General features: G+C 37.4%; 1 pseudogene; it reads left to right on the top strand.

Moving 5' to 3' along the window:
• Positions 1 to 4,749: 4,749 nt before the first annotated feature.
• LOC140527551 (very-long-chain enoyl-CoA reductase pseudogene) lies at positions 4,750 to 7,079 on the top strand (annotated as a pseudogene).
• Positions 7,080 to 8,670: the final 1,591 nt, after the last annotated feature.

The following is an 8,670-nucleotide window of genomic DNA, read 5'->3' as shown; positions in this document are numbered from 1 at the left end:
ATGGACATCTTTTCCATTTCCAGAAACAATGATAATGTTGATTTCATTATGGTTCCAAGAGGTAGAAAGGGTTAAAGAGGTGTCAGGTTGGAAAATGATCAAAGGTTAAAGTAGGGCTGTCTCACCAATCAGGACAGTTAATCTTAGGCCAAGAGTTCTATAGCACCCCTGTACACAATCTGCCTATCCACTAAAAGAATATAGTATGGGGTGATTTCCTTTTCAGGAGGTGTAAAGCAATATTCACAGAAGCAGTGCAGGATGGAAGGGTCATTGTATTCCAAATGAGAACACTTGACAGGAATCCTGGTATTTACTAGCAATCTGGGTCATGTGAGTCTCAGTTTCCCCATCAGTAAAGTGGGAGAATCAATATGACCTAGTGAATAGAGAGCTAGGTTGGAGCCAGGAAGATTTGGGTTTCAATACTGCCTCTGGTACTTACAGGCTTATATGACTATGGGAAAGTGACTGAATTTTTCTCTGCTAGGTGGTGCAGCCAATGGAGCACTGGGCATGGAGTCAGGAAGACCTGAATTCAAATCTAGCCTCAGACACTCTCTAGCTATGTGACCCTGGGTAAGTCACTTAATCCTATTTGCCTTAGTGGCTTCATCTGTAAAATGAGCTGGAGAAGGACATGGCAAACCACTCCAGTATCTTTGCCAAGAAAATCCCAAATGGGATCACTAAGAGTTGGACACAATTGAACAACAAAAAGAAAAATGAAATCATAGATACCAAACAACAACAAAAAGCAATTATAATAATGCCTGCACTACTAACCCTATAAGTTTTTTGGCATTGTGAGTAAAGTGCTTCATAAACTTTCAAATTCCATTGACATGTCAATGCTATTGTTCCATGGTGACATTTTTCTTCTCAGAGCCAATGTTTAGTCTTCTATAGATGAGGGAATTTGACTTAATATTTGTTTATTGACAGGATAAGAGGGTTCTAGAACTGAAGAGGACTTTAGAAAGAGATCATAGCCCACTCACAGTCTTTTGGAGGAGAGGGAACACATTAGGAGAGCCAGGATTCATTAAAGTCAGGAATTTTGAACCGAGGACTTGAGACTTCAAAGTCAGTGCTCATTTTATTATGTCATATTGCTTTGAATGATAAAGTCATTTCCAGCTCCAGCACTCTATATTTCTAGGGTTACAAATCCCTCCTCTGGGTTTCAGTTTCCTCATCTGTCAAAGGAAGGAGCTGTAAAAGCAGACATCAAAAGCACCTTCTGGCTTTGACCTTCTATCAAGATCTCCCGGGATTCTGCCTGTGAGGTCGGATGGACTAATGCGTTACATTTGCAAACCAGAAGGAAGTGTAAAATGGAAACATGAAGCCAGCATTCACTGGGTAGGCCCAGGGTTCTGTTTTGTGACTTAATATTTGAGTAGAGTGAGCCACCATTTCAAGAAAGCTGGATCCACTTCAATGTCTTTTCATGGCGTGAGTTCCAACTCACAAGGCCCATCCTTTCCAAGAGTTTCATTTGCTTATGATTATCACCTATTGTTTATTGGAGCAGCCTAGACAGTGGAACTCAGGGAAGACACATGTCAAGGGATCAAGTGGCTTGGAAAAGTTACACTATGAAAGAAGGGCTACTCCCTAAAGAGAATAAGGATTTAATAAGATTTATTAACTGTAGCATTTATTCATTCAGAAAGAATCCTAGAAACAATCAAAGCAGATAAGTGTTTATTCAAGCAATATGGGAAGCTATGCTCTTGGGTTATTACTTCAATTGCCCACACACATCATGAATGATAAAGTGGGAATGAGATAGCCTTGCATTAAAAATCGGAAGATTTGGGTTCCAATTCTGGCTCTTTCCATTACTAGGTGTGTGGCCTTAGACGAGTTCCTCATCTATAAAATAGAGATCATATATACCCTACCTACTCTGTAGATGTTATGAGGATCAAATAAAATAATGCATGTATATAAGTCCAAAGCACTGGATCTGCAGCCAGAGAAGCTGAGTTTGAGTCCTAGCTCTAATATTTATGACCTGAGTGATTTTAGGAGAGTTAAGTCCCTTAACCTTTGTGGGTCTCAGTTTCTCCATCTATAAAATGAAGGGAAGATAGATTAAATTATCTCTAAGACCCCTTCCAGCTCTATATTCTGTGGAACCTTGTGCATGCATAGTGTTTCAAAATCACAGAATCTCGAAACTGAAAGGGACCTCAAAGATCACCGCGTTCAATTCGTTTTTAACAAAGGATCCCATTTTCTGTTAACAACCACAACAAATTGTCATCGAGCCTTCACTCAAATATATCTAGTGGAAAAGAACCCATTTCATTTTTTGTATAGCTTTAATTAAACCAATCAGTTATTTATTAAATAACTACTATGCACCAAGTGATGGGAACATAAAGACAGAAATGCCTGCATTTAAGGAGCTTACGTACAATGAGGTGAGAGAACAAACACAAAGCAAATACAAGGTGATAGAGGTGGGTAATACTTGAAACTGGATGTATTGGGGTAGGCTTCATGTAGAAAGTGGTATTTGAAAAGATTGTTCCTTTCCCTTAAAATAAACAAGGAATTCCAAGAAGTAAGAGTGAGAAGGAAGTGCATTCCAAAAATGGGACACATCACAGTGATGGGAGACAGAGGAACAGCAAGAAGGTCAAATCAGCTGGACCATAGTATATATGAAGTGGAATAGCTGAAAATATTGATTGGGTTAAGACTGTGATGTATTTAAAAATTTGACTTAAAAATCAAATAGTTTATATTTACTCCTCAAGGTAATAGGGAGCCACTGGAGTTTATCAAGCAGGCGAATACATGTGGTAAAATCAGTGCTTTAGGAAAATCACTTTTGCAGTTCACTGGAGAATAGATTGGAGTAGAGAGAGACTTAAGACAGGATGACCAAGCAGAAGGCTATTGAAGTAGTCCAGAAAAGAAGTGAGAAAGGCCAGAAGTAGAGTGGTGGCAGTGTCATGGGGTGAGGGTGCAGAAAGGTTGTATAAGAGAGATGTTTCTAAGGTAGAACTTTGGCATCTGTGTGGAGAGTGGATTGGAGAGGGGAGAGACATGAAGCAATTAGCCAATTAGGATGCTAGTGCTTCCAGGAGAAGCTAGTACAGTCCAGGAGAGAGGTAATAAAGTCCTAAACTAGAGTGGTAGCTATGTAAGTGGAGAGAAAGGAATGGACGTGAGAATTCAGAGAAGCTGCGGGTTCACAGCTAGCAAACTCAGCTTGGTCCACATGTCACTGTGTTGCAGAGAGAGCTTTGGGGGTGGGGAGAAGGAAGATATGAGGAGAAGACAAGAAGCAAAAGCAGAACCAGACAGAACTTGAGAGAAGTCATGGTGCTCTCAGGCCTTTTTAGTGTTTCCCTTTTTTCTCTCTGGCCAATCACCAGTCTGTAGGCAGGAATATAAGATGTACAAGTGCACACAAGCATGTGTGTGTGTGTGCACATACATATATATGTATGTGTGATTGTGTGTATATATGTGTATATGTATACATACACATATACATGTATGTACACACACATATATGAGTCTTTGAGAGATATGTTCTTGTTAAGAGTCACCAGCATACAACCCTGGGCAGTCACTGAGGGCAGGAAACCCAGTCCCAGAGAGCCCCAGGCCTACAAAAAGGGGCCATAGCCAAAAAGCTGAGGGTATCAGACAGACCCCTTCAGCTCATACAACATCTTTTCAGCCACACATGTTCACTTAAATGGAAATGCCATCAGTAGTTTCCCATAGAAAGATCATAGAACAAAGAGTGTTAGAGATGGCAAAGATCTTTATCCAGTTGCTTTGTTTTGTTGTTGGAAAAATGGAAGCCAAAGATGGAGAAACACTTATCCTATATCATATCACTAGTTAATGGTGCAGGGAAAAAAATGTTTTTGAAGCTGACAGCTTCACAAAATAATAGCATCATGTATAGCGCATGAGATATTTTCTCTTTAACCTTTTATGAGTATTTGCAGCGTTTGGATAAAACATAGTGAAGTACTGTTGTCTATCTTACTAATACTAACAGCCCCATCAACATTTTAAGAAATCATATTTGTATCTGAAAGAATAAAAATCTCCTCCTTTTTTTTCCCCCCAGCATAGCTTTTAATGTTCAGGAAGGATAATTAAAACATGGCTGATTCCTGGCTTTCAATGGCCCTTTGGGCTGCAGGTATTTGGGGAGCATGGGTCTTTCCCATAAATGACCATCCATCTGCAGAGCATTCATTTAGTCTACTTCATCCACTTTTTGGCACATTGTCTTGCCTTGCTTCAGGGGATTCATCAATTCATGCTTTGGATGCTTTGTGTTCTGCAGATGATGTTTCTGTTGAGTAGGTCCCAAGATTTAAGACTGAAGAGTAAAATGTTATATGAAGAGTTAGTTCCTTTTAAAAATATCCCATAGATTGGCTTGTTTCCAGCCTCTAGCCTTGACATGCTCCAAGGATAGATCCTTTTTGCTGAGGGGGCCTCTCAGAGTTGGGGGACTCTCTGTCCTTGGCACACCAGCTCACTGTGCCCACAGCAGGAAGAACACATATATCTCTTTTCTGACTTTTCTAAGGAATCCCATCTTAAATATCACTAAGCCAATTTTTTATTTAATTGTCCCTGGCTCCAGAGGCATGGAAATCAGCCATAATACTATTCCAACTTTTAAAAAATATTGCCTAGAGATTTGCCCTTGTTGATAATTCAAGTATATCTGATTTTTATCTGTCTGTTTTCCCTCTTCCGATGGATATGGCAACCTCTCCATACCTTACTATATGGTTTTCATAAATTATTGTGGCCAAAACTTCATCCCCTGAGGGCCAGTCCACACAGGATGAGCCTTTCTGTGCTTCATTAGGTTGATCCTTAGATGACAGGCATGTACCCAAACACATTTAATACAAATTCAAACAAGTACATAAGAGAGGTACAAAAAAAGCACAGTGAGAGATCCAAGTCCTGGCAATAAGAACAGAGGGAGATAAGAGAAGGCCTCATTAAGAAAGACATTTGAGGTCATGAGCAAAGAGGCCACAGCAAGTGGAGACAGCATCCTACGAGTGACAAAGAGTCATGAATCACTATGAGGTAGAGATCTTGTATGCCAAGACACAGGAGAAGTTGCGTTTCCTGGATAAGGTGAAGCCCATTGCCATTGTTGCTGAGAATATGAACCTCTTCACACTATCACATCTCTGTTGGTATGTTGCCCCACAGCCTTTTCAGCTGGATCCCAAGAACAAGTCCTTGAAGCATGAAGATGTTCTGCAGAGACTATGTGTTGGGACAAGAGTCATTCTCCACTTCAGGAAACTGGGAGCCCAGATCATCTGGGCATCAGTGTTCCAGACAGAATATGTTGGCTCTCACCTCACTTACCTGCTGTCCCACTTCCCAGTTCACTTCATCTATGTTGTGACTTTAGGTCCAAATGACACAGTATGGTTCATCTTGCCTGCATCTGTTGCTCATTCCTCTATGAAGCACTTGTGGGAGACACTGCTAGTTCATTGCTTCTCCCACAGATTGATGCCCTGAACAACATCTTCAAGAACTATACCTATTGTTGGGTCTTACTGCCTCAGTGGCAGGGATCTGAAGTAAAATACTTGTGAGGAGGGAGCAGGACAGAGGGGGATAACCAAGAAGAAAATAGCACATGAGTTATTACAGCTATAAATATGAATGGGATGAATTCACCCATTAAACAGAAGCAAAATATCCTTTAATCCAGCAATAGCACTACTAGGTCTGTATTCCAAAGAGATCATAAAAAAGGGAAAAGGACTTGCATGTACAAAAATATTTATAGCAGCTCTTTTTGTGGTGGTCACAAATTGAAAATTGAGGGGACACCCATCAATTGAGGAATGGCTGAACAAGTTGTGGTATATGAATATAATAGAATACTATTGTTCTATAAGAAATGATGAGCAGGCAGATTTCAGAAAAACCTGGAAAAACTTACATAAACTGATGTTAATTGAAGTGAGCAAAATCAGAAGAACATAGTAACAGCAACATTATGTGAGGAGCAACTTTGATAGACTTAGCTTTTCTCAGCAATACAATGCTCTAAGACAATTACAAAAGACTCATGATGGAAAATGCTAACCACATCCAGAGAAAAAGCTATGTAGGCTGAGTGCAGATCAAAACAAACTTTTCTCTTTCTTTTCTTTTCCTTCTTTTTGCTTCCTCTTTATCATGGTCTTTTCCTTTTGTTCTGACTCTTCCATCAGGAGATGACTAATGTGGAAATATGTTTAATATAATTGTACATGTATAGCCTATATCAGATTGCATGCCATCTTGGGGAGGGGAGAAAAGAGGGAGGTGGAAAAAATTTGGAACTCAAAATCTTATAAAAGTGAATTTTTAAAACTAAAAACAAATTTAAAAAGAATTTTTTTAAAAAAAAAAAGCAGGTAGCAGAAGGGATTAAAAACCAGAAACCTACAGTATGTTGTTTACAAGAAACGCACTTGAAGCAGAGAGATCTATACAGGGTAAAGGTAAGTGGTTGGAACAGAATCTACTATGCTTCAGCTGAAGCAAAGAAAGCAAGGGTAGCAATCATGATCTCAGACAAAGAAAAAGAAAAAATAGATCTAATTAAAAGAGATAAGGAAGGAAACTATATCTTGCTGAAAGGCACCATACACAATGAAGTAATATAAATACTAAACATTTATGCACCAAATGGTATACCATCTAAATTCCTGGAGAAGTTGAATGAGTTATAGGAGAAAATATATATAATAAAACTATACTAATGGGGAATCTCAACTTTTCCCTCTCAGAACCGGATGAATCTAACCAAAAATTAAGTAAGAAAGAAATTAAGGAGGTGAATTAAAACTCTGGAAAAGTTAGATATGATAGATGTCTGGAGAAAATTGAATGGGAATAGAAAGGAATATACCTTTTCTCAGCAGTACATGTCACCAACACAAAAATTGACCATGTTTTAGGACATAAAAACCTTACAACCAAATACAGAAAGGCAAAAATAGTAATACCTTTTCAGATTACAAAGCAATAAAATTACATTCATAGTGGACAATAGAAAGAGATTAAAAATTCACTGGAAATTAAATAATCTTATCCTAAAACAAAAATGGATCAAAGAATAAATCAAAAAAACAACTGATAATTTCATTAAAGAAAATGATAACAATAAGACAGCATACCAGAATTTATGGGATGCAACCAAAGCAGTACTTAGGAGAAAATTTATATCTCTAGTTGCTTACATCAATAAAATAGAGAAAACAACAGAACAATAAATTAGGCATGCAACTAAAAAAACTACAAAAAGAAGAAATTAAAAATCCCCAATAAAACACCAAATTGAAAATTCTGAAATCAACAGAGAGATTAATAAAATTGAAATTAAGAAAATCATTAAACTAATAAATAAATGTGGAAGCTGGTTTTATGAAAAAAACCCCAATAAAATAGATTAAACCATTGGTTAATATGATTTTTAAAAGGAAAGAAGAAAACCAAATTACTAGTATCAAAAACAAAAAGGGTGAATTCACCCCAATGATGAGGAAATTAAGACAATTATGAGGAGCTATTTTGCCCAAATACATGCCAATAAATTTTACAATCTAAATGAAATAGATAAATATTTACAAAGATAAATTACCCAGATGAATAGACAAAGAAATAAAATACTTAAATTATCCAATTTTTAAAAAGAAATTGAACAGGCCATCAATGAACTTCCAAAAAATCCCTAGGACTAGGTGGATTCACAAGTGAATTCTATCAAACATTTAAAGAAAGATTAATCCCAAGACTATGTAAACTATTTGGAAAAATAGGGAAAGGAGTCCTACCAACTTCTTTTTAAGACACAAATATAGTGCCAATACCTAAACCAGGAAGAGCCAAAACAGAGAAGAAAAATTATAGATCAATTTTCCTAATGAATATTGATGCAAAATTTTAAATACTAGCTAAAAGATTATAGCAATATATCACAAGGATTATACACTATTGCCAGGTGGGATTTATACCAGGAATGCAGAGTTGGTTCAATATTGGGAAAACTATCAGCATAATTGATCATATCAACAGCAAAACCAAAAGAAATCACATGATTATCTCAATAGATGCAGAAAAAGCCTTTGAAAAAGTATAGCACCCTTTCCTATTAAAAATATTAGAGATCATAGGAATAAATGGAGCTTACCTTAAAATGATAAATAATATTTATCTAAACTATCAGCAAGCATTATCTGTAATGGGGATAAGCTAGAAGCCTTCTCAATACAATGAGGGATGAAGCAAGGATGCCCATTATCACCTCTATTATTTAATACTAGAAATGTTAGATTTGGTAATAAGAGAAGAAAAAGAAATGAAAGGAATTTGAATAGGCAATGAGAAAATAAAGCTAGCACCCTTTGCAGATGATATTGTTATACTTAGAAAAATACTGTAGAATCAACTAAAAAACTACTTGAACTGATGCTGAGTGAAATGAGCAGAAGCAGGAGAACATTATACACAGTAACAGCCACAGTGTATGAGGATTGTTTCTGATAGACTTAGCCCTTCACAGCAATGCAAGGACCTCAAACATTCCCAGAGGACTCGAGGCAAAATGCCATCCACATCCAGAGAAAGAACTATGGAACTGAA

Source organism: Notamacropus eugenii, chromosome 1 (genome assembly GCF_028372415.1).
Source record: "Notamacropus eugenii isolate mMacEug1 chromosome 1, mMacEug1.pri_v2, whole genome shotgun sequence".
Taxonomy (NCBI): Eukaryota; Metazoa; Chordata; class Mammalia; order Diprotodontia; family Macropodidae; genus Notamacropus; species Notamacropus eugenii.
Note: the sequence above shows the minus strand (reverse complement) of the source record. Positions and strands in the feature narration are given on the sequence as shown.